Here is a 26,547-nt window from a genome sequence, read left to right as displayed (position 1 = left end):
TGTTGAATATGGAAGAGCTGCTAGCCTCTGATTTGCTGGCAACTCTTGGCGGGACTTTTGCCCCTGGGACCCATGATAGGTTAAATGAATGGGCAAATCTGTGGCAGATGGATTTCAATGCAGACAAATGTGAAATCATCCACTTTGGACAGAGATAGAACAGGGCACTCCAAATGGTGAAATGCCGTACACTGTGGAGATCCAAAGAAAGTTAGGGGACCGGGTACACCGATAACTAAAATGCCGTGAACATGTACTGAAAATAATTTAAAAGTCTAATGGAATACTGGTCTTTATATCAGAGGGTGGAAGTCATGCTTTAGCTATTCAAAGGCCTGGTTTAACCAGTATGATAGTTCTGGACATCACATTTTAGGAAGAATAAATTGGTCTTTGGGGGGGTGGGGGGAATGCTACATTACTTTGCTAAATGGTAAATGGTTTCTGAGGGTTGAACAATGAGGGGAGGTTAAACTAACAGGTGTAGTATTTTCTTAAATTTAGAAGATTAAGGAGTGATACCAAGGGATATGGAACAAAAGTGGGTCTCTGGAGTTAGGTCACAGATTAGCCATTGAATTGCAGAAACCATTGAGGGGCTAAATGAACCAACCTATTCCTGTGTGTCGATCAAGCAGGCTACTTTGTCCTGAATAGTGTTGAGCTTCTTGCGTGTTGTTGGAACTGCATTAATCTAGACGAGAATTATATTCCATCACGCTCCTGAGTTGTGCCTTATAGATGACAAAATGGTTTTCGGAAGTCACCAGGTGAGTCACGCTCCACAGAATACCTAGCCTCTGATCCATTCTTGTAGCCACGGTTTTTATATGGCTGGTTAGGTTTCTGGTCAACGGTGATTCCCAGGATGTTGACGGTGGGAGTTTGGCACCTTTTACTGTCCAATGTCCTTTATTCAATATGACACCACAACACTATGCAATTCTCCGGGAAAATTTTTAAGTGTGGTAGCGAGTGGGAATTGCCGTGTGCTTCCCGGCACTCAGCCCAGTGAGGCCAGCAACGCAATTCAATGTTAATTTGATCACTTAACAAGGCCTAATGGATTTCTCGTCGCAAATGAAGGCCCGCCAGCTGATTCGCTGGCACCCCTCTCGCCAGTCCCCGCTAACAAGGTCGAGCAGCACTTAAGCTTCCGGAGAGTCAGCCACAAGGCAGCCAGTGACGCCTGGGATAAGGTGGTGGCGACTGTCAGCTCAGGAAGTATGACCAGGAGGATGCCAATACTGGTCCCCCTCCACAAGGGAGCATCCACCCCCCCCCCCCATGTGACCACAGCCCTTCCTCCACCCCCTCCGCCTTCAACCCCCCCATTCACCCCCCTCCCCCCACCACTGTGAACCAAGCGTGTGGCTAACGATACCCTCTCTGTGTCTGCTCAGGAAAAGCTCTCCCATCCATAATCATCGGGAGAGGGTCCAGACTTGCAGAGGGGTGCCGGACTTAAGAATCCTTCAAGGAGTGTGCCCTGGAGGTGACTGGGGTGGCCGAGGACAGATCGGTCAGCCACGCGGAGGCTGGCGGAAGCAGGAACCCCGAGGTAAGACAGTAGTCGGAGGGCTGCTGGATTCCAGGACCCAACTGGGTCCCAGCCCGATGCTGAGCCTGTGGTACAGAGTTCCTTGGAGCTGATCGAGACGATAGGGAACAGTTGGGACATTCAGGGAGAGATGTCAGTGTCACTCCAGCAGATGTATACCCGATTGGAGGAGTCCCAGAGGCTACGGGTGCAGGAGATGATGCCGGCAATGCGTGGCACCGAGGCCAGTACTACTAAGGTGACAACCGCAGTGGAGAAGCTGGTGCATGACTCTGCACCATGAATGAAGGTGTCCAAAGCGTCGCTCAGTCGGTGATGGCCATGGCTGAGAATCTCGGCAGAATGTTCGACTCACTGGGGGATGTCACCCAGTACCAGGCCGACCTTGATGAGATTCTGCGGTCTTGTCCTGCTCTCAGATGGGCATGGCGGAGGCGCTGCGGAGCATGTCCCAGTCACTGGAGAGCATCGCTGAGGGAGTCGACACAATGGTGCGGACCATGGGGGACTGCCAGGACTGGGGCTCAAACCAGCTGCCCCTCCGTCTCAAGGTGAACCCCAGGGCATGATGGGCACCGATCCGGAGGGAGGGCCGCTGAATGCCAACTCGAACCCGTCCCATGGAGTGGCGACGGCCACCAGCACTCCCGAGTTCCACCTCTCTGATGAGTCTCCGTCTCGAGGTCAGCACACGGGACAGGCGACACGGCTGTGCATGTGCTGCCGACAAGTGAGTCGGGGCCCTTTGGCTCCAGATGACGTCCGCCAGGGGTATCGAAGGCCACGGAACGAGGTAGGCAGCTGGCAGCCTTCACCGCGGATGTGCATCCTGGAGAAACACCTAGACGTAGGTGGGGGTGTGACACCATCGGGAATGGGGTATTGTACGTACAACACACGAAACACCTTTTTGCACAACCATTAGGATGCTTCTGTCATTTCCTTCCGAACCCTTTGCCCATCTGTCCAGCCCCCCCCACCCCCCGTGGTGCTCCACCCACCCTCCAGCCGTGGGCATGTCCCCGGAGCTGTATCCCATCTCCTGGGTGTTCGGATGTTGCTTGTGTGGTGTTGCCTCCTGCAGTGTTCAAACACAGTGTCCATGAGTCAGGGTGTGACTGGGATTCTAGGCAATGACCCCCATATGCTCCATGGCCCGCCCACCCATGGGAATCCACTTGGCATGTGCGAAGTGTTCACTCAAACACGATTGCCAATTCCCTATCAGCAATAGCCTGCAGCCACGCAGCCAGAGGCCTTAGCAGTTGGTGGGGATTATGGGTTGTCGTTGGGGCAGACGGGCAGGGACAAGGGTTGACCCCGGAATGGGTACACGATCCAGGGGTTGGCATGTGGTGCCATGAGTGGTTGCCCAGCGCCCCCCGCCCCCCCTTCCCATGGCGGCCCACCCCTGCGGGGTTTCCGCCACTCCCACCGAGCACTGGGTGGCAAGCCCAGCACCGCCAGGCTCTTTCTTGTGAGAAAAGATGGCTACTCACCTCCTCGGCTCCCCACAGAAGCCCTCCCTCCAGGTTCACGTTTTTCAAAAGGAGTACTAATCAGTGGCAGCGTGAGCACTTGCTGCAGCGGCTTCTGAATTACAGGAGGCAATTGCATATGGGGTAGCTCCCGTTAATTGTATAGAAATTGGACGTAAGTGGGATAATTTGTTTCTCACTCACTACGGCGAGATCCCAATTTTGCCTACTGGAGCAGGCCAGTTGCATCGTAAACTGTTTGCCGCCTGACGCGGTTATCGTTTTTGGCCTCTCCCGCTAACAAGCCACTCTTAAGGATGTAGTTCCCTCATTTAATTGTCTTAATGAGAGTGTGTGCATGAGATATTATTTGAACATGTTTCCAGAGCTTCAGAAAGGGAGGTGAGGACACTGGATTTGACAGCTAAGTGCCTATCCAGCACTGCCAGTGGGCCAGGAGGGTCAGATGTGCCTTCCTTGACCCACCAAGATAACCGTATTAATCTCTCCAGTGATTGGAGCATGCCCTCTCCCATGTTCTAATGCCCTCCCCCATTCCCTTCATGGTTGTAAACCCCCCCTCCCACTTTCCCTCCCATTTTCTTCATGACCTATGATCATTACCACGGCCTTGCAGAATCTCCCCCATGGCCCCTCCCCCATGATCCCCCTGCAATCTTCTTCCCTTCTCCCTTAATCTTCTTCATGGTCGCTCCACGATTTCTTACCCATACTCTCCTTGATCTCCTCATTGGGTCTTTTTTCAGTTCAGCAGTACCTGATGGAAACCAGAACTTTTGGGTTCCTTGACTGATAAACAGAAACATCCCCCATTTCCTCCTCTCTTTGTAAATATCAGGTTTGCATGTCTGTTCTGCCGTCCAGTTCCAAATCTTCACTCCTCAAGACCTTAGTTGGTTCTGCTCTAATCATCAGGTTGCAGGCCACTCTTCTCTCTTGGTAAGGTCCACCTTTACTTTACTACCTAGGCCCAGGTTTGCCGCTGCCATGCAATCCAGATCAAGGGTCTTGAGACACAACCACAATCTGGTATTGCTGCAGTGCTTGAGCCCAAGCAGCTGGCCATTTTATAGAGTGAATGTCCAGCAGCATTTGCCAGCAATTACTCTGGTCACTCAGATTACATCATAACTCCCAGGAAAACAACCCAAGAATGAGATCAGGTAAAATAATGTACAGATTTCTTCTCTTTCGGACTTGCTGGACAGGGGCTGCCTGGCTAGCAGTTTTGTGAGTTAACGGAAGCAAATTGGGGGTGGGGGCTGTGGTTAGATGCTTCGGGTGGGAGTGGTTTCTTTTTAGGTTGGTTTGGTTTTTTGTTGGGGGTTGGAAGGGGAGAGAATGAGCGCCTCTTTGAGCTGGGAAGAATGGTTAGCAGATGTTTGGAAGTGGGGGGAAGGGGTGTTGGGTGGACAGGCGAGGGGGCGTTGGAAGGGGGTGGTAGATAGAATGCTGACGACCAGGGTCTCTTTATGTATGAGCCGACATAGGGGTGGAGGTGGTGTCCATCTTGGGTGGGCCTGAATTCAGGTAGGTTGGGGCCCAGTTGCAGGCCCTCACAGAGGGGATATGGCTGACTTTACCAGAGGGAACGTCCGGAGCCCCCCCACTAGGTTGGTGACATGGAACGTTAGGGGATTTAATAGTCCGGTTAAAAGGTCTCGGTGTTTACTCATTTGAGGACTTTGAACACAAAGGTAGTCTTCTTGCCGAGACACATTTGCGAATTAGGGATCAGACGAGACTGAGGAATGGGTGGGTGGGGCAGGTGTTCCACGCAAATTTTGATTCAAGGTCAAGAGGACTTACGATCAATAAGCGGATGGTATTTACAGCAACTAGAATTTTGAAAGACCATGGGGGGGTGATATGTTATGGTGAGTGGGGTGCTGCGGGTGCACCAGTGATATCAGTGAATATTTATGCAACAAATTGGGACGATGCAGATTTTATCAAAAGGGTGTTGGCAGCCATCCCTGATCTGGACTCTCAATAGTTGACTATGGGGGGAGGACCCGAGGATGGACAGGTCAAGTCCCAGGTCTCTGGTTACTTCATGGATAGCAAGAAGGCTGTGTTCATGGAACAGATGGGGGAGGGGTGGATCCAAGGAGATTTAGTCACCCAGGAGAGAGGGAGTTTTCCTTCTTCTCTCTCGTGCACCGGGTATACGCCAGAATAGATTTTTTCATTGTGGGAATTGCATTACTCCCGGGCATGGTGCGAGCTGGGTACTCGGCGATAGTAATATCGGACCATGCTCCACACCATGTGGATATGCGATTAGAGATGGGCCGAGCCCAGCGCCCACCATAGAGATTGGACACATCACTCCTGGCTGATAAAGGGTTTTGTGAAAGGGTGGCTTCGACCATAGGGAATTATGTAGATTCCAACCAGAATTGGGAGGTCTCGCTTTCCACGTTCTGGGAAGAGTTGAAGGCAGTGATCAGAGGAGAAATAATATCGTACAAGACCCTCAAGGCTAAGGCTGGCAGGGCTGAAAGGCAGAGATTGGTATCTTGGGAGGTGTATCGGCAGCACTCCACTGCCCCTACGGCACAGTTGTTGGCAGAGGGAAAGAGGCTACAAATGATGTTTGAGCTTGTATCGACAGGGAATGCGGTGAGCCAGCTTCGCCAATTGTGAGGGACATTTTATGAGTATTGGGATAAAGCCAGTCGATTACTGGCTCATCAATTGAGACGGCAGGCAGCAATGTGGGAAATAGCTCAGGTTAAAGATGAGCGGGGAGAGCTAGTTACTGCCCTGGATAAGATCAATGGCGCTTTTGAGGTTTTTTATAGAGGGCTATGCAAGTCTGAACTGCCAGAGGAAGGCTTGGAGATGGAGCGATTTTTGGGAAGATTGGACTTCCCAATGGTAGAAAGGGTGAAGAGGGAGGGTTGGAGGCACCGTTGGGGTTGGAGGAAGTTATAGACTGTATTGGTTCCATGCAATCGGGGAAACCCCCAGGGCCGGATAGTTTTCCAGCCAAATTTTACAAACAGTTTGTGGCCTTGTTGGCGCCGCATTTACTGGGAACGTTCAACGACTCTCTGCTGAGAGGGGTGCTGTCTGCCACGCTGAAGCAGGCCTCGATTTCTCTAATCTCGAAAAAGGACAAAGGTCCCCTTGAGTCTAGGTCTTCTAGGTCTAGTTCTCTATTAAACACAGATGCGGAAATACTAGCTAAGGTTCTGGTGAAACGTTTGAAGGGGTGCCTACCAGAAGTGATCTCTGAGGATCAGACAGGATTTATCAGGGGCCAACAGTTGTCGTCCAACATCAAGAGGCTTTTGAATGTCATGTTGCCCTCTGTGGAGCAGGTGTCGGAGGTACTCATCTCCATGGATGCAGAGAGGGATTTTGACCGCGTGGAAGGGAGCAAATCTTCGGGTGATTTGGGTTTGGTCCTACTTTTATTTACTGGGTGAAACTGCTATATAATGCCCCCACGGCTAGTGAGCTCAGGATATTTCCGACTACATGGGACATGGATGCCTGCTGTCTCCACTATTGTTTGTGCTAGCAATTGAACCATCGGCCATCTCACTTAGATCGTCAGGGGAATGGAAAGGTATTTGGGGGGGGGGGGGGGGGGGAGAGAACCATAGAGTGTCCCTTTATGCGGAAGATTTGTTGTTGTACTTTTCTGATCCTCTCACATGTATGGGAGAAATTATGGAATTGTTGAAAAAATTTGAATCCTTTTTAGGGTATAGATTGTTATCATAGAATCATAGATTCTATTGTTGAAAAAATTTGAATCCTTTTTAGGGTATAGATTGAATATGAGCAAAAGCGAGATGCTCCCGGTAAATTCCCTGGGGAAGAGCACAGGTCTAGGGAGGCTGCCTTTTAAGCTGGCCAAGATGAAGTTTAGATATTTAGTCATTCAGGTGGCACACGATTGGACACTGTTGCATAAATTCTACTTGACCAGTCAGGTGGAGGAGATGAAGGAGGACCTGAGGAGGTGGGATGTCTTCCCACTAACCTTGGCTGGTAGAGGGCACAAGGTCAAAATGAATGTTTTACCGAGGTTTCTATTTGTGTTCCAAAGTCTCCCGGGTTTTTGCTAGGGTTGATGGACTAATCTCTGCCTTTGTTTGGACGAGAAAGACTTCTCGGATTAGAAAAGCTTTCCTGCAGAGAGGGCGACAATCAGGTGGGTTGATGCTACCAAACCCGATGCTCTGGTACTGGGCGGTAAACATTGGGAAAGTACGAAGATGGTTTGAGGAGCCTGGTGCGGAGTGGGGTCGGATGGAAGAGGCCTCTTGCGTGTGTTGTGTCTAAGGATATTGGTTTTGGCCCCTGTTGCGTTCTCCCTGGCCAAACTTGCGATGGACCTGGTCATAGTGGCACCTTTAAGAATTTTGAACCAGTTTCAACAACATTTTGGATTGGAGGACATGTCTTTGCTGTCACTAATCTGTGATAATCATAGGTTTGCACGGTCAAGGCTGGATGCAATGAACATGATATGGAGGAGAAGAGGGTTTGAGAAGTTCTGGGATTTATTTGTGGAAGGTAGGTTTGCGAGTCTAGAGGAGATGGACGGCGAGTGCATTCAGGTATTTGCAGGTGAGGAACTTTATTAGTAAAGAGTTCTCCTCGTTCCCCCAGTTGCCGAGACCCACACTGATAGATAGGATCATGGGATGTGATGGGGCAAGGGAATATATATGAATGTTTGCTGGAGATGGGGAAATCAGGACTAGAAGGGGTGAGGGGGAATTGAGCTGGGCCTAGGGATAGAGGGAGCGTTGTGGAGGGTCAGAGAGGGAGAGACAGGCAACAGAATCTGTGAGAGATGCCATTGAAAAAGAGAGAAAAATTGATAGATGACAAAAAAATCTGCAAGAGTGGCAAGCAAGCAGCAATAGAATATTTTTATTTTGTTCATGGGACATTCCACTGCAGCTCAATTTGTATGTGAATAATTATTTGTGTAGGAAGTGTGTGCTTTAAAAGAAACTGATGTGGCAGAATTAAATAGTTTGTGATTTATTCTCTTTGTTATTATAGTGGATCATATTACCTGTCCCTTTCAATTATAAAGGTAAAGGGAAATAGATCAACCTTTAAAAACTGACTCCATCATGGCATGATTTATTGCAAAACTTAGTTATAGATTCAAAAGACAAAATGCAAGGTTGACTTCTAACTGTGGAGCTCAGGAATAAATGTTGGATTCCTTTCTAAATAAGAATTCAGTAGCTCTTGCACAGTGCAAACTCTTACCCCAACATCATAGTCTTTGTCTTCTGCGTTTCAGTGTGTGCATGTGTAGCGTCCCTGAACATAAACCTTGCTGCATTGCATCTGGTTATACTGTTGCTTTGAAAATATAGCACACGGCGGGATTCTCCCAAAAGGGAACTCACCAGTGTAGCGAGAGGCCCCCAATGCCAATCTGGCAGTGCCCATGCCAGCTGGAAGTGCCACTTGGGCACCTTGGCAGTGCCAGGCTGGCACTGCCAAGGTGGCACCAACATGCCAGGGCACCACCCTGCCCAAAGGGCATGCAGCTGGGGGCCTCCATTCCCCTGGGAACATGCGTTCTGTCTGGTCCCCGTTTGTTGAGCAAAGGACATGAATCTCAAAGCCTCAGGTACTTCTGCATATTAGAGTGAGGCTAGCTGTCTTGCTCTAATATGCAGATTTGCCAAAAAATGATTTTGACCACAATGGGCAGGATTTACATCAGCAATGTCTCACGAGATCGCCTTGGGTCTCTCGAGGCATTGTGAGCTGGATAGATCCCGGGAGCCTGGTCTTCTGGCTTTTTATAGGTCACGCTGCTCCAAGGCAAGCTGCTTTTCCAGTGCAGCGTGGACATTGGATCTCTCATAATGTTCAACCTCTCCATTTTTATTGAGAGACACTTTAACCTTTTCAGAATTATAGATGTATTTTTGTTCTGCATCAAACCAGATGAAAAATCAATCTTGCAATGTTGTATCATACTGGAGAATCATCAACATCTGGGCGAGGATGCTTAATTTACAACACTTTTTCCTGACAATTGTCTGTATTGAAGCCATTGACTCATGTCAGTGCAGTACCATGGCCACTATTGAATTCCACATCCAAGTGGATACTTTCACATCTGAGACTTGTAGTGATCTGTACACCTGTACATACATCTGCACATACACCAGGGACTACAGACAGATGTAACAGCCACAGCATCACTAGAGGGCAGCATCAGAGATGGATATAAAGGGTCCAGCCCAAGGGAGGATCTGCCTTTTTCAGAAGCACAGGGCTAGTGAGCAGCAGAAGACAGAGACAGCTCAGCATAGGCAGTTTACCTTAGCTTCACTGGTCATACCTCTTGACTGTATTATATTTAGTTAAGCTCTGGAAACAGAACAAACCCATTGAATAAAGTATTTGTGTTAACTGGAAGTCTACAATCTTTATTCAGACTTAGAGAATAACATAAGACTAGACATTGATTGTTGGCAGGCTTATGATATGGAAGTCGTTTTGGAGCAGCTTGCGACTGTCCATTGCATATACACATATGGATTTTCCCGAAGGAGGTGTTAGTTTTTGGGAAGAATCAGCTTGGTTGATTTTAATTTTTTCTAGCTTGGGGATGTTAAAAGCAATTGAAGTGCTCAAGCTGCAGTCTCAACCAATATCAGCTAACTCAGTGCGGACTGTGCCTGTGCACTCAGCACTGCATTGTGTGCTTTTATACAGTGACTATCAGAATAACCTCAGGACATTCCCAGAAGCTCTACAGCCAATTAAATATTTTTATAATGTAGTTAATGTAGGAAACATAACAGCTAATCTAAGCACCGCAATGTCCTACAAACAGCTGTATGATAAAGACCATTAAAAAAAAAAATGTTGGTTAAGGGATAAATACAGACAAGGATACTGACTTGAGTCAGTGGGGTATTTTGTGACTGAATCTTTTTTAACTGGAAGACTTTGAAAATATCAAAATTGGTTTGGCCAGAACAGCTCTGATTAACAGATGAATGAGCAGGATTGAAACCAAATGAAGCTGGATTCATACACAATTAATATTGTTACACTGTTAAGTATTATGAACCACATTAGCTGTTCAAAATTATGAAAGAAAAGCATTTTTGGGAAATTTACTAGGAATATAAGATGGACAGGAAAAAAACATGGAAATGGTAAATACGGAGAGCGTGGGACTTACAAAACCAAAGGTTTATTTTCTAAAAAACCATCCGTACAAAACAAAAACTCAGAAAAAGAGCACTTTTCTGTGTTCTTTGTTGCATGCCATAATAAGTGATCATTTAGTTCTGAGTAGTAATTTTCTCTGAGTAAACTGTGTTTGATTTTTACATATTGATGGAATCCTGGAAAAAAAAGAACTGAAGTGAGGAATGATATGTGGGACTCAAATCATTTGTTCCTTTTTATGCTCTGTGACAGTACGGAGCACTGATGCAGATCTGTGGTTGATTCATACCCTAAACCGAGAACCGTACTGATGAGATTTTTCTTTTCCATTTCTCGTACAATCTTGTATGTCTCCTGAGTAAGATTGTTGATATTACATCAATGTGCTGCTGAATCATTTTTAATAAGAGCTGAATTATTACACCTAGGACAGCAATAGCTGTTAGGAAAGAATGGAGGCACCAGTGTCTATGTTGGTTGGATTCAAACTCAGGTTCCAGACATAGAAAGACAGTGCTCAAAGTTTCCTTTTTTTTTTGTCATGATTTTCTTTTAGGTGGCCAGTCTTTGTGTTCATAAGCTGAAGGACGTCATACTTGGAATGGAACAGTTTTTGCAAATTTGGCAGCAGCAACCACTGCTAGGACATTACAGGCGGAAGAGAAGTAGTACGCCATTCACTCTTTTTCATTGATGAGCTTTAGCCTCACCTTTACACAAGGACTCTTAGTTCATACTCTGACATTTTTCTTTCCTCTGCTTAAAGTCCAATAGTTTTAATATGCCTCTGCTGAGACAACTTTGAGGAATTGCAAGTATAGTCAACATATGTGGGTGGGAGGGGGGGGGGGTTGTAATCTTCAAGTCAGAGTAATGACGAAAGTGACTTCTAATGTGTGATTTTTCTCTACATGTGGAAGAATCCATAGTGTATCAAACATTATGATGTCACAAAGCATTGGGGGGGGAGGGGGGTTTTTCAGCTGCTGTGTTGTTTTCAGATGTTCTTTGCTATCATAATATGCACATTTTAGGGTAAAAACCAGCTAAATAGTAAGGTGATTCAACTTCATTATGTCAGGGTTTTTAAGATGAACATATGCCAAGTTGGAAAGGGCCATCATGGACCAACAGTTAAGGTGAGACTTGGATGTGGCAAGGCCACATTTAATCCTCGTTATTTTGAAAAGCTGATGGTGGACCCTCTTGGTGAATGTGCAACCCTTGTTAGTGATCAGACTTTCACAATGGTGTTGGGCAGGGGACCCAGCAATTTTGAAGGAATGGCTCTACATTTACAAGTCAGGAAGGTGTGCGACGTGGAGTTGATGCCTGGCCTTCATGTGGTTCCAGCTCCACAGCAACATGGCTGACTCTTAGCTGCCCTTTGATATGTCCCAGCAAGCGACTCATCAAATCACTACAGGAAGGGCTGTGAATGTACGACACCACATGGACTGCGGTAGTTCATGAAGGTGGCCTCCACCACCTTCCCAAGGGCACTTAAAGAAGGGCAATAAATGTTGCCCACACCAACAATGCTCACATCACAAGACCACAAAAAGTGAAAAATGTATCAGCCTGTAGTTACTTTATTGGATTGTTAATATGTCTATCTTTACATTTATTAATTGCTAAATGTGTTAAGTGTTTTAGTGTATTTCCAAAGTAACTTTAAACATTGCAGGTAAACAAATGGAATGCTAGCTGTATCCCAGCACCCCAAGTATGGTTGCAGACACAAGTCTCTTTTCATTGACAGGCACTATATACCTTGATGTACTAGTGTGGTGCCATGATGAAATTACTGTGACCTGCCAATTCCTCTGAACTATTGGAGCGCGGAGCCCCTGCACACTCAGTGCTCTGTTACAGCTAGATTGATTTTTGTTTTGAGAAGTCAGCAGCCCAGGCTGTTAATGAACAGAAAATACTATTCCTGTATTACAATGTGGCTGCTTTATGCCCTGTGCCAAGCCTAATCGCATGTCTCAAGTCAGAATAATTTTCCCAAAATAATGTTGTTTAAAAAATTACGCTAAATATTTTTTCTGAAAAGCTCCCTCTATTTGTGTATGGCTATTAATATACCTTCTAACCATGACGATCTGTGAAGTTTTTAAAACCCTTGACGGTATTAAAAATTACATTTATTTTCATAAGAAAGAATGGAATGAGAAAGGGCAATTCGGCCTTCCAGGCCTACAGTCTGTCCTGTCACGGACTGTATCCCAAATTTTAAATCTCCTGAAAAAAATTGGGCTTCAGTGACTTCCGGTGATGGCGGGCGGGAGGCAGCCGCGCATTGGAGGGCTCCCATTCGGGAACGGCATTGTCGGGGGTTAACGCCCGGTCCTAGGGCCAGCAAAGGCAGTAAAAGTCGGGAGACAGCACAGAGAAGGGAAATGTCGAAGACCAGCAAAAAAAAACGGCCGTGAAAAAAGCAGCTGAAAGTCTGTCGGGGAATGGAAAGGTCACCACGGGGTCAGTAAAGAAAATGGAGGCTGGAGCACCAGGGGAGGCCGCATTGCTTACGGCCGAAGAAATAACTAAGGTGATGGCCGTGGAATTCGAAAGGCAGTTTACAAAACATATGGAGGAAATGAGGAAGGAGATGGGGGCGGTTTTGAAAGTGTTGGTGGAGGAGACGATTACCCCGGTGAGGACGGCGGTGGCGAGCGCAGTAGATGCGGGAGCAAGGCGAGGCGTTGAAGGAAGTGGAAGAGACATTACTGCAGCACAGTGGTCAACTTACCTCGATGGGGAAGGAGATGCGGAAGGTGATAGAGATCAACAAGGATCTGCGAGGCAAAATGGAAGACCTGGAAAACAGATCCAGGCGCCAGAATTTGAGGATTGTAGGGCTGCCCGAAGGAGTTGAAGGACCGAGGCCGACTGAGTATTTTGCCACGATGTTGGTGAAACTATTGGGGGAGAGGGAGGATCCCTCCCGATATGAGCTGGATCGGGCACATCGGTCGTGGAGGCCTGTACCAAAGGCGAGTGAGCCGCCAAGGGTAGTGACTCTGTGCTTCTGTAGGTACAGTGTAAAGGAGAAGGTCCTGAACTGGGCCAAGCAGAAGCGGGTGGTGCAGTGGGCTGGAGCTGGTATACGCGTATACCAGGACTTTACAGTGGAGCTGGCGAGGAGGCGGGCTGCCTTCAACCGGGTGAAGAGGGCACTGTATGTTAGCAGGGTGCAGTGCTGCATTGTATATCCAGCGAAGCTGAGGGTGACTGACAAGTTCAAGGACTTTTATTTTGGAACGGCGGAAGCAGCGGAGGAGTTTGCGAAGGCAGAAGGACTGTGGCAGAATTGAGAAATGGCCATGTATCGATGTAGCCTCATGACTGTACTTTTTCTTTTTTGTTTCACTGCGTGCTGGTGTATGGGCTATAAGGGCCAACGTTGTACAAGGGAAGAAATGGGACTTTCAGTCGGAGTGGGGGTGTATGCGGGGTTTGTGTGATAAAGGGGACTTCTGGGTTTTTCCTGGGGCCGGGCAAGGGGGAAAGAGACCCGGGCGGGGCCTCCACGCTGGCCGGTTTAAGCCGGCCAGTGAACGGGGGTGAGGTGGGAGGAGGGGCTGCCGCCAACAGAGCCTGGCAGAACAGGGTCTGAGGGGTCTAGTCGGGGTGGAAAGTTGGGGGGGAAGGAACAGAGGCTGGGGGAGGCGTTTTACAAGAGGAAGTGGAGGGGAGGAGTTGGTGGAGGGGGGGGGTGGTGAGGTTTACGACTCTTGGGTGTCATTTACGGTACTCTTTGAGAGGTTGGATGGCATTGAGTGTCGTCGTTGGGGGGGGGGGGGGGAGGCGACGACGACGACTCTATAGGTTAATGGTGGCCATGGGCGATTCCGGACTCCTTTCTCTTTTTCACCTTTTTTTTTCCACCGTGGGAGGGTATGTTTTATTTGATGCATATATTGACAGTTGGGTGGGGCGGTGGGAGAATGGGATCGTTAAGGGTGTTAAGGGTATTGACTTTGTATTTGTTACCGTTTGCTGCCTGTTGTGGGGTATAATTTTTCAAGGAAAATGTGAAAATGGAGAATAAAAACATTTAAAAAAAAAAGAAATTCTGCTTCAGTACTTGCTTTTGTCCTGAGGTAATCGACAAAAGCAGAATGCTCATCCATCGTCAAGATCCACCAATCAACAGCTGCTCTCTATGGCCATGTCCTATTTCCCCAGGAGTGTCATGTTTTGTGAAATATTTCATCAGTAATATTGATATCAATTCTTGCAGTTAATAATTTCTTCCCTAAACAGATATCTATTCAGTTAATTTTTGAAGGAGGTAATTATCTCAATCTCAGCTACATATGCACTACAAATACATCAACCGACATTTATATAGCCGCTTTAGTTTGGCAAAATCTCCTAAATACTTCAGAGTTTAGGATTGGGCTCCTGCAGGACTGGGAGGACAATTGGGGAGAAATGAGTGAAAAGTGGGGAGATGGGATATGCAACTTCCTAGAGTTGGAACACCAATGAACGCGAACAATACACAGGTTTCAGAGAAGCGATTTATGGATAAAGGTTTTGGAGTTAAGGCACTAAGGGATGGGTAGCAACAAAGTTCAGCAGTGAGAAAGTGAAATGTTAGCTGGACTTAGTATGGGACAGGACAGAGGGACAGCTGTAGATGAATTAGAATTTATATAGTGTCCCATCTGTGTAAAAAAAAAAAGAGGGTAGGATATTCTGTCGATTGACACCAGAATAGGGAAATGCGCTTGGGCGGAGAATCAGTTTTGACGCTGAAATCTTGACAGGCACCAGTTTCATGCCAAATCACAGTTCTCCGGTGCCTCAACAGCGGCGTCAATGCGTTCCAGAACACATGGACAGTAAACATCGTTGGCATATCATTAGCGGGCTTGACCTCCGCGATTCTCCACTTCCAATGGGCCAAATTCCTGACGGCAAGGTTCACTTATGCTTCTAAAAATTGTGAAACAGCCACCGTAGCTGCTGAGGGGGGGGGGTACGGAAAGTGTCCCAACATCATCACAGTTTGCTGACAGTTTTTCTGCTGGCCGGAGGGCTTCTGCCAGGGCCGGGGGGAGTAGCGGGCGGTGGCCAGGAGGTGGGCTGAGGGGTTGGGGTGGATGGATACGGAGCACCATTGTCGTGGCTTAGGGTAACAGGTCGTATGGTTGCCCCCACCAGGACACTCCCCTAGGTGCCCTCTGGCCCCAGCTGACCCATCAGCGGGATGGGTGCACTCCAGCATAACCAGTGCCACCTTGTTGGCTGGGATGAGTGTGTGTGGGGAGTGTAATGTGTATATGCGGCTGCAGCTTATCAATCACAAGTGTCAATCAAGGATCTGCAAATCCTGCACTGTTTCTCATTGGAATTGATTGTGTTCCACGTGGCGCCGGTGCTAGCCCCTCCATGGTCACTGAATCGGTCCAGGTGCAGCGCCAGTTTTGCTGTCGCAGAAGTCCACAAATCCTGCCCTGGCGTCAATGCTTAGGCCAGGAACGGAGAATCCAGCCCAGGGTACTTTCAACTGATGCTAGTTTTAAATGCGTGTCCTTCAACTCTTTGTTCGTAGATCAAGCCCAAATACATTTGTTTTATCTACATAGGCCCCTTAGACAATGAGACTGGGGAAATAATAATGGGGAACGAGGAAATGACAGAGAAGTTAAATAAATACTTTGTGGCAGCCTTCACGATGAGAGACACTAATAACATTCCAAAAATAAATAATCAAGGGGCAGAAAGGAGGCGCGATGAAGTAAATGCAGTAACAATCACTAGGGTAAAAGTACTAGGGAAACTAATGGGGCTAAAGGCTGATAAGTCCCCTGGACTTGATTGGTTGGATCCCAGGATATTAATGGAAGTAGCTACAGGGATAGTGGATGCACTGGTAGTAATCTTCCAAGAACCCTTAAATTCTGGAAAAGTCCCAGAGGATTGGAAAACTGCCAATTTATTCAAAAAAGGTAGGAGACAAAAAACAAGTAACAATAGGCCAGTTAGTTTAACTTCCGTCATTAGGAAAATGTTAGAGAATTTATAAATGTATAAAGGATGTATTAGCAGAATATTTAGAAATGCATCATTTCTAATGCAAATAGAAAGTCACTATAATAAAGCAATGTCAGCATGGCTTCATGAAGGGGAAATCATGCCTGATAAATTTATTAGAAATCTTTTGTGGTGGTAACAAGCAGGGTAGTTGAAGGGGTACTAGTAGATGTAATATACTTGGATTTCCAAAAAACGTTTGATAAGGCACCACACAAAAGGCTATTTAATAAGATAAAAGCCCACGGTGAAGGGGGTAATATATTAGCATGGATAGAGGATTGGCTAACTGAGGACAAAGGAGGGATATTATATGTCGAACCAAAGGAAGTAGGTGAGATCCTTAATGAATATTTTGCATCGGTATTCACAAAGGAGAGGGGCACGTTGATAGGTGGTGTCTCAGAGGGTTGCGTAAACACTTTAGAACAGGTAGTTATTACGAGGGAGTTAAAAAGCATTAAGGTAGTCAAACACACAGGGCCAGATGGCATCTATCCCAGATTACTGAGGGAGACAAGAGATGAAATCGCTGGGCCTCAAACAGAAATCTTTGTGTCCTCGTTAGTCACAGGTGAAATCCCAGAGGATTGGAGGAGAGCCAATGTTGTACCATTATTTAAGAAGGGTTGCAAGGAAAGCCCGGGTAATTATAGGCCAGTGAGCTTGACGTCAGTGATAGTGAAATTGTTGGCAAAGATTCTCAGAGATAGGGGGCGGGATTCTCCGCTGGCAGGATTCTCCGTTTTGCCGGCGCCCGGGGGTTTCCCGACGGCCTGGGGCTGCCCCACAATGGAAAATTCCATTGACCGGCCGGCGTAACGGAGAATCCCGACGGTGGGTCGGGGTAGAAATGTGACGCGGCGGGAAGGAGAATCCAGCCCAGGATCTATCCACATTTAGAAGTGAATGGTCTTATTAGCGACAGACAGCATGGTTTTGTATGAGGGAGGCCATGTCTCACTAATTTAATTGAGTGTTTTGAGGAGGTGACAAAAATTATTGACGAGGGAAGGGTTGTGGATGTTGTCTACATGGACTTTAGTAAAACATTTGATAAGGTCCCTCATGGCAGGCTGGTGCAAAAGATTAGATCACATGGGGTTAGGGGTGAACTGGCTGGATTAATTCAGAACTGGCTTGGCCATGGAAGACAGAAGATAGCAATGGAAAGGTGCTTTACTGAATTGAGGTCTGTAACTAATGGGTGTTCCGCAGGGATCAGTACTGGGACCTCTGCTGTTTGTAATGTATATAAATGACTTGGAAGAAAACGTAGTGGGTCTGATTAGCAAATTTGCGGATGATACCAAGATTGCAGGAGTTGCGGATAGTGACGAAGATTGTCAGAGAATACAACAGGATATAGATAGGCTGCAAAATTGGGCAGAGAAATGACAGATTGAATTTAACCCAGACAAATGCGAGGTGATGCATTTTGGTAGATCCAATTCAGGTGGGAGCTATAAAATAACCAGAACCACCAGGAACATAGAGACACACAGAGATCTGGGCGTGCAGGTCCACAAATCCTTAAAACTGGCAGCATAGGTGGAAATGGTGGTAAAGAAAGCATGTGGCATGCTTGCCTTAATAGGACGAGGTATCTAGTATAAAAGCTCGAAAAGTTTGTGACCGTTACATAGAACATTGGTTAGGCCACATTTGGAATACTGTATCCAATTTTGGTAACCACACTACCAGAAGGACGTGGAGGCTTTGGAGAGAGTACAGAAAAGGTTTACCAGGATGTTGCCTGGTATGGAGGGTCTTAGCTATGAGGAGAGATTGAATAAACTGGGATTGTTCTCCCTAGAGCGACGGAGGCTGGGGGGCGACCTGATAGAAGTTTATAAAATTATTAGGGGTATAGATAGAGTGAACAGTTGGAGGCTTTTTCCCAGGGCGGAAATGACAATTAATTACAAGGGGGCACAAGTTCAAGGTGAGGGGGCAAAGGTTCAGTGGAGATGTGCGGGGGAAGGTTTTTTGCACAAGAGGGTGGTGGTGGCCTGGAATGCACTGCCAAGTGAGGTGGTTGAGGCAGATACGTTAGCGACCTTTAAGACTTATCTGGATAGGTACATGAACAGATGGGGTATAGAAGGATACAGACGGTTGGTCTAGATAGGACACGTGATCGATGCAGGCTTTGAGGGCCGAAAGGCCTGTTCCTGTGCTGTTTTGTTCTTTGTTTGTTTCTTTGATAGAAAACAGAGAGCTGGGATAGTGGGGCATTTTCCGGTTAGCAACCTGGAATTAGTGGAGTGCTGGGGCCACAATTATTCAACATATATATTAATGACTTGGACAAGGGAAGTGAATGCACTATTGCCATGTTTGCGGGTGACACAAAAATAGGTGGGAAGGCAAACGGCGAGGATAATACACAGAGTCTATAGAGGGATACAGACAGGTTCGGTGAGTGAGCACAGACTTGGCAGATGGAATATAGTGCAGGAAAATGTTAAGTTCTGCACTTGGTAGGAAAAATAAAGGAGCTGAATATTATTTAAATGGAGAAAGACAGCAGAAAACTACAGCTCAGAGAGATTTGGGGACCCTCATGCATAAATCACAAAAACTGGCATGCAGGTTTAGCAGGTAATTGGGAAGGCAAATGGAATGTTGGCCTTTATTTCAAAGGGAATGGAGTATAAAAATAGGGATGTCCTGCTAAAACTATAAAAGGCACTAGTTAGACCACACCTGGAAGAAGGAAAGATATACTAGCATTAGAGGCAGTCCAGAGAAGGTTCAATAGGTTGATCCTAAGTATGGAGGGATTTTCTCATGAGGAGAGATTGAGTAGATTGGGCCTGTACTCATTGGAGTTTAGAAGAATGAGAGGTGACCTTATTGTGACATATAGGATTCTCAGGAGGCTTGATATGGTAGATGCTGAGAGGATATTTCCTCTTCTGGGAGAGTCTAGAACCAGAGAAAGAGATCACCCATGTAAAACAGAGATGAGGAGGAATTTCTTCTCTGAGGGTAGTGAATCTGTGGAGGGTAGTGAATATTTGGAATTCTTTACCGCAGAAAGCTCTAGAGGCTGGGTCATTAAGTATGTTCAAGGATGAAAGAGACAGACTTTTAATCAAGAATCAAGGATTATCGGGATAAGGCGGGAAAGTGGAGTTGAGGATTATATCAAATCTACCTTGATCTCATTGAATGGTGGAGCAGTCATAATGGGTCGAGTGGCCCATGTCTGCTCCTACATCTTATTGTATAATATGAGCTTATAGAGGAAGGATTGAATGTTTGTTTGTGCATTTAATCATAATATGATTAAGTAAAAGATTTTGTAAAAATGTTGTGGACAGATTAATGATATCTCACCCTGACTGCCTGGATTATATTATGAATAGTGTGTTGCTCATGTGCACATTGTTATGAGGCACGTTGTGGTGTGCGTTCATTTTATTGTTCCTCAGCTTGACTTTTCTCCTTTCCTGATGACACTGACATACAGTAGGGTACAATTTTAGGGTGCTGCCTATTCAAGATCCCAAAGCCAGTTCTCTGGTTTTAGATTCTGTAGTAACAGTGGCAGAAAACTATTTAACACAGTTGAATCCAATTCTTTCCTCACCAAGCATCCACATGCATGCACTTTGCAGTAGGAGTTATTAGATAGGAGCAGGCATTCTGGGTGACCTTTCCCTGTGCTTTCACCCAGTTTATTGAGGCCAATCATAGCACCCCTCCCACTGCCCTAAGTGATAGTGTGGAATCCGGGCACTTCAAGATCCATATTCGACACAGTGAACCATTGGGTTGCTTGTGTTCTTACCCCACAAATTGAATGAAAGTTTGCAGCTTCCCTGGGTTACTCTGAAGGAGGGGCAAGTAAATTATTTGAAAAAAATCCAAGGTGTGGCTGTGTAGATTAGGAATGCAGTGTGGACTTCCGGGTGCGGCTATGCGAGGCTGAGCCGCACGATTCGGCAGCTCCCGCTACCACGGACTTTCGGGCTCGCTAGAAGAGCCCCAACGGAACTTTTTTTTGATTCTAACCCGTGGGGAAGGTAAGTGGGAGGTCTCCCTCCAACTTTTATGAAACGGACTCGAAGCGTAACGACCACAAAAGTGGCATTGGAGCAACGGGAAAAACCGGGGGAAAAAGACAAAATGGCGGCGGCCAGAGACAAAGTGGAGCTGCAGGAGTTTATTAGGCACTGCTTCGAGGAGCAGCGCGAGGAGATGCGTAAGGAAATGCTGGCGCCTATGCTTTCGGCAATCGAAGGACTAGGGATCACCCAGAAGGAGCACGAGGTTCAGATCCAGGAGGTACAAAAAAGAGTTGGTCAGAACGAGGACGAGATCTCGGGCCTGGTGGTGAGAGTGGAGCAGAACGAGGCGCTACACAGGAGGTGGGCGGGAAGACTCGAAGACCTGGAGAACAGGTCGAGGAGAAAGAATCTGAGGATCCTGGGTCTCCCTGAAGGAGTGGAGGGGGCCGATGCCGGGGCATACGCGAGCACGATGCTCGGGGCGATGATGGGCAAGGAGGCCCCTTCAAGGCCGCTGGAGTTGGACGGGGCACACCGGATGCTGGCGAGGAGGCCCCGGGCAAATGAGCCACCAAGGGCGATGGTGGTGAGGTTCCACTGGTTCACGGACAGAGAGTGGGTCCTGAAATGGGCCAAGAAGGAGCGGAGCAGTAAGTGGGACAATGCAGAGATCCGAATATACGCGGACTGGAGCATGGAGGTTGCAAAGCGGAGAGCGGGTTTCAACCGGGCCAAAGCGGTGTTGCACCGGAAAGAAGTGAAATTTGGAATGCTGCAGCCAGCGCGACTGTGGGTCACATACAAGGGCTAACACTATTACTTTGAAACGCCTGAAGAGGCGTGGACATTTATACAAGCCGAAAAGTTGGACTCTAACTGAGGATGGGGGGGATATTTGAGGTTTGATGTGTGATGGTTGTTGTATATAGGGGGTCAATCACAATCAGGCGCAGGAAATGTTACAGGGGCTGGGGGAGAGAGACAAGGCCGCGACAGGAGCTGCGCCAGAGGGGGCGGAGCGAGCTTTGGAAAGCGCGGGGTTTCTTGTTTTTCCCACGCGCGGGAAGAAAGGTGGGAGGGGGAACTCCCACACGGGGAGGTCAATGGGATAGCGGGGGTAGCCGGGATCAGCAGGTGTCGGCTGACTTACGGGAGTGACATGGGGGAGCAAAAAAGCTAGACAGGGGTCTAGCGGGGGGAGGGAAGGGGGGGGGGGAGAAAGGGTTGCTGCTGCACTGGCCGAAAGAGAATAGAACATAGAACATAGAAAATACAGCACAGAACAGGCCCTTCGGCCCACGATGTTGTGCCGAACCTTTGTCCTAGATTAATCATAGATTATCATTGAATTTACAGTGCAGTAGGAGGGGGGGGGGGGAGGGGTGGGGGGGGAGGGGTGGGGGTGGGGGAGGGGGGGGGTGGGGGTGGGGGGAGGGGGGGAGGGGGGGAGGGGGGTTGGTGAGAGCCCCTCCAATCCGGCTGATAATGTGGAACGTGAGGGGCCTGAATGGGCCGGTGAAGAGGGCTCGAGTGTTCGCGCACTTAAAGGGTCTGAAGGCAGACGTGGCCATGCTCCAAGAGACACACCTGAAGGTGGCGGACCAGGTCAGGTTAAGAAAGGGATGGGTAGGACAGATATTCCACTCTGGACTGGATGCGAAGAATAGAGGGGTGGCAATAGCCAAGACTATTGCAGTGGACAATGGAGGGCGATATGTAATGGTGAGTGGTAGGTTGCAAGGGACGCGGGTGGTGTTGGTAAACGTATACGCCCCGAACTGGGATGTTGCAGGATTCATGAAGCGCATGCTGGGGCGCATTCCGGACCTGGAGATAGGAGGCCTGATAATGGGAGGGGACTTCAATACAGTGTTGGATCCAGCACTGGACCGCTCCAAATCAAGGACTGGAAAGAGGCCGGCGGCGGCCAAGGTGCTCAGTGGGTTTATGGATCAGATGGAGGGAGTGGACCCATGGCGGTTTGCAAGGCCGCAGGCCAGGGAATTTTCTTTCTTCTCCCATGTACACAAAGCCGACTCCCGGATAGATTTTTTTGTTCTGGGCAGGGCGCTCATCCTGAGGGTGGAGGGGACGGAGGATTCGGCCATAGCCGTTTCGGACCATGCCCCGCACTGGGTGGAACTGGCGCTGGGAGAGGAGAGGGACCAACGCACGCTGTGGCGGCTGGATGTGGGACTGCTGGCAGATGAGGTGGTGTGTGGGAAGGTGAGGGGGTGTATCGAAAGGTACTTGGAGGCCAATGACAACGGGGAGGTGGGGGTGGTATGGGAGGCATTGAAGCCGGTGATCAGGGGAGAGCTCATCTCCATTAGGGCTCATAGGGAGAAGACAGAGGGCATGGAAAGGGAGAGGTTAGTGGGGGAGATTTTGAGAGTGGACAGGAGATACGCAGAGGCCCTGGAGGAAAGATTACTTGGGGAAAGACGACGGCTCCAGACGGAGTTTGACCTGTTGACCACAGGGAAAGCGGAGGCACAATGGAGGAAAGCGCAGGGGGTGATCTACGAGCATGGGGAAAAGGCTAGTCGGATGCTGGCACACCAGCTCCGTAAGGATGGCAGCGAGGGAAATAGGGGGAGTCAAGGATGGAAGGGGAGCCACGGTTCGGAGTGTGACGAAAATAAACGAGGTATTTAAGGCCTTCTATGAAGAGCTGTACAGATCCCAGCCCCCAGCGGGGGAAGAGGGGATGAGACGATTCCTAGACCAACTGAGATTCCCGAGGGTGTAAAAGCAGGAGGTGGATGGCTTGGGGGCACCAATTGGGTTGGAGGAGCTGAGCAAGGGTTTGGGGAGTATGCAGGCGGGGAAGGCCCCGGGACCGGGCGGGTTCCCGGTGGAGTTCTACAGGAAGTATGTAGACCTGTTGGCCCCGTTACGAGTGAGGACCTTTAACGAGGCAAGAGAGGAGGGGACCCTGCCCCCGACAATGTCGGAAGCGACAATTTCTTTGATCCTAAAGCGGGACAAGGACCCCCTGCAATGTGGATCGTACAAGCCGATCTCGCTCCTCACTGTGGATGCAAAGTTGCTGGCCACGAGGATCGAGGACTGTGTCCCGGGGGTGATCCATGAAGACCAGACGGGATTTGTAAAGGGCAGGCAATTAAACACAAATGTGCGGCCGCTTTTAAACATGATGATGATGCCATTGGAGGATGGAGAGGCGGAGATAGTGGCAGCTATGGACGCGGAGAAGGCCTTTGACCGAGTAGAGTGGGAGTACCTCTGGGAGGCGCTGCGTAGGTTTGGGTTCGGGGGAGGGTTTATTAGTTGGGTTAAGCTCCTTTACAGAGCCCCGGTGGCGAGTGTAGTGACGAACCGGCGGAGGTCGGAGTACTTTCGACTGTACCGAGGGATGAGACAGGGGTGCCCCCTGTGCCCCCTGTTGTTCGCATTGGCGATCGAACCATTGGCCATGTCATTGAGGGAGTCTAATAAATGGAGGGGGGTGGTCCGAGGGGGAGAAGAGCACCGGGTGTCGCGATATGCGGATGACCTGTTGCTGTACGTGGCGGACCCAATGGAGGGGATGGTGGAGGTCATGCAGACTCTGAGGGAGTTTGGGGAGTTTTCGGACTATAAGCTCAATGTAGGGAAGAGTGAGCTCTTCGTATTACAGGCAGGGGACCAGGAAAGAGGAATAGGGGACCTACCGCTGAGGAGGGCGGAGGGGAGCTTTCGGTACCTGGGGATCCAGATAGCCAGGAGTTGGGGGCCCTACATAAACTGAACCTGACGAGATTGGTGGAGCAAATGGAGGGGGACTTCAAAAGATGGGACATGTTACCGCTCTCGCTGGCGGGTAGAGTTCAGTCGGTCAAAATGGTGGTCCTCCTGAGGTTTCTGTTTGTGTTTCAGTGCCTCCCCATCGTGATCACCAAGGCCTTTTTTAAGAGAGTAGGTAGGAGTATTATGGGGTTTGTGTGGGCGAATAAGACCCCGAGGGTAAGGAGAGCGTTCCTGGAACGCAGTAAGGACCGAGGAGGGTTGGCGCTGCAAAATCTAGGGGGCTACTACTGGGCAGCAAATGTGGCGATGATCCGCAGGTGGGTTATGGAGGGAAAGGGGACGGCATGGAAGAGGCTGGAGACGGCGTCCTGTGTGGGTACGAGTCTGGGGGCGCTGGCAACGGCGCCGCTGCCGCTCCCTCCAAGGAGGTATACCACGAGCCCGGTGGTGGTGGCGGCCCTCAAAATTTGGGGGCAGTGGAGGCGGCATAGGGGGGAAGTTAGGGCCTCGACGTGGACCCCATTACGGGGGAACCACCGGTTCGCCCCAGGAAGAACAGGTGGAGCGTTTTCGGGGTGGCACAGGGCAGGCATACGAAAGTTGGGGGACCTGTTTGTGGACGGGAAGTTCGCGAGCTTGGGTGAGCTGGAGGAGAAGTACGGGCTCCCCCCGGGGAACACCTTCAGGTACTTACAGGTAAGGACGTTTGCCAGACGGCAGGTGATGGAATTCCCACGGCTACTGCCACACACAGTACAGGGCAGGGTGCTTTCGGGGGGGTGGGTGGGAGTGGGGAAGATCTCGGAAACTTTCCAGGTGATGCAGGAGGAGGAGGAGGCCTCGGTGGTGGAGTTGAAAGGTAAGTGGGAGGAGGAGTTGGGAGAGGAGATCGAAGAGGGGACGTGGGCAGATGCCCTAGGGAGGGTGAACTCTTCCTCTTCATGTGCGAGGCTCAGCCTCATACAGTTTAAGGTGCTGCACAGGGCACACATGACCGGGACAAGGATGAGCAGGTTCTTTGGGGGTGAGGACAGGTGTGTTACGTGCTCAAGGAGCCCAGCAAATCACACCCATATGTTCTGGGCATGCCCAGCGCTGGAGGAATTTTGGAAGGGCGTAGCGAGGACGGTGTCGAGGGTGGTAGGATCCAGGGTCAAACCAGGCTGGGGGCTCGCAATATTTGGGGTGGCAGAGGAGCCGGGAGTGCAGGAGGCGAAAGAGGCCGGAATCCTGGCCTTTGCGTCCCTGGTAGCCCGGCGAAGGATTCTCCTTCAGTGGAAAGATACGAGGCCCCCAAGCGTGGAATTCCTGGATCAGCGAGATATGGCAGGGTTCATTAAATTGGAGAGGGTGAAATTCGCCTTGTGAGGGTCGGTACAAGGGTTCTTTAGGCGGTGGCAACCGTTCTTAGACTTACTGGCAGAACGATAGACATTGGTCAATGGCAGCAGCAGCTCAGGGGTGGGGGGGTGGGGGTTTACTTTATTTTTGTTTATGTTATTTACACTGGAAGGGTCTGAGGGGGTGTATACACCTGTTGTCTTAAGTCGGGGTGTTAATGTTAATTTATTATTTAGGTACGGGGGGGGGGGAAGGGTTTGGGGGGTTGCTTTTTTAGATTGTGTTTTGTACTCAACCCTGTTGGGTTCTTTTTTCTTTCTCATTTTGTTATTGATATTTTATGAAAACCTTTAATAAAAATTATTTTTTAAAAAAAAATGGTGGTCCTCCCGAGGTTTCTGTTTGTGTTTCAGTGCCTCCCCATCGTGATCCCCAAGGCCTTTTTTAAGATAGTAGGTAGGAGTATTATGGGGTTTGTGTGGGCGAATACGACCCCGAGGGTAAGGAGAGGGTTCCTGGAACGCAGTAGGGACCGAGGAGGGTTGGCGCTGCCAAATCTAGGGAGCTACTACTGGGCAGCAAATGTGGCGATGACCCGCAGGTGGGTTATGGAGGGAGAGGGGGTGGCATGGAAGAGGATGGAGATGGCGTCCTGCAAAGGGACGAGCCTGGGGGCGTTGGTGACGGCACCGCTGCCACTCTCGCCGACAAAGTATACCACGAGCCCGGTGGTGGCGGCAACGTTAAGGATCTGGGGCCAGTGGAGACGGCACCGGGGGCGCAATGGGAGCATCGGTATGGTCCCCGATCAGAGGTAACCACCGGTTTGTTCCGGGGAAGATGGACGGGGGGTTCCAGAGCTGGCATCGGGTGGGGATTAGAAGAATGGGGGCCTGTTCATTGACGGACGTTTGCGAGCCTAGGGGCACTGGAGGAGAAGTTCGAGTTACCCCCGGGAAATGCCTTTAGATATATGCAGGTGAGGGCTTTTGGGAGGAGACAGGTGAGGGAATTCCCGTTGCTCCCGGCACAAGAAATTCAAGACAGGGTGATCTCGGGTGCATGGGTCGGGGAGGGCAAGGTGTCGGCAATACACCAGGAGATGAAAGAAGAGGGGGAAGCGCTGATAGAAGAGTTG

General features: G+C 49.1%; 1 protein-coding gene across 1 annotated transcript in view; it reads left to right on the top strand.

The window, feature by feature from the left end:
• Window positions 1-26,547, top strand: part of glis1a (GLIS family zinc finger 1a) — a 587,387-nt gene that overhangs the window by 226,666 nt on the left and 334,174 nt on the right. The gene's annotated exons all lie outside the window — the stretch shown is intronic.

Source organism: Scyliorhinus torazame, chromosome 7 (assembly GCF_047496885.1).
Source record: "Scyliorhinus torazame isolate Kashiwa2021f chromosome 7, sScyTor2.1, whole genome shotgun sequence".
Classification (NCBI taxonomy): Eukaryota; Metazoa; Chordata; class Chondrichthyes; order Carcharhiniformes; family Scyliorhinidae; genus Scyliorhinus; species Scyliorhinus torazame.
Note: the sequence above shows the minus strand (reverse complement) of the source record. Positions and strands in the feature narration are given on the sequence as shown.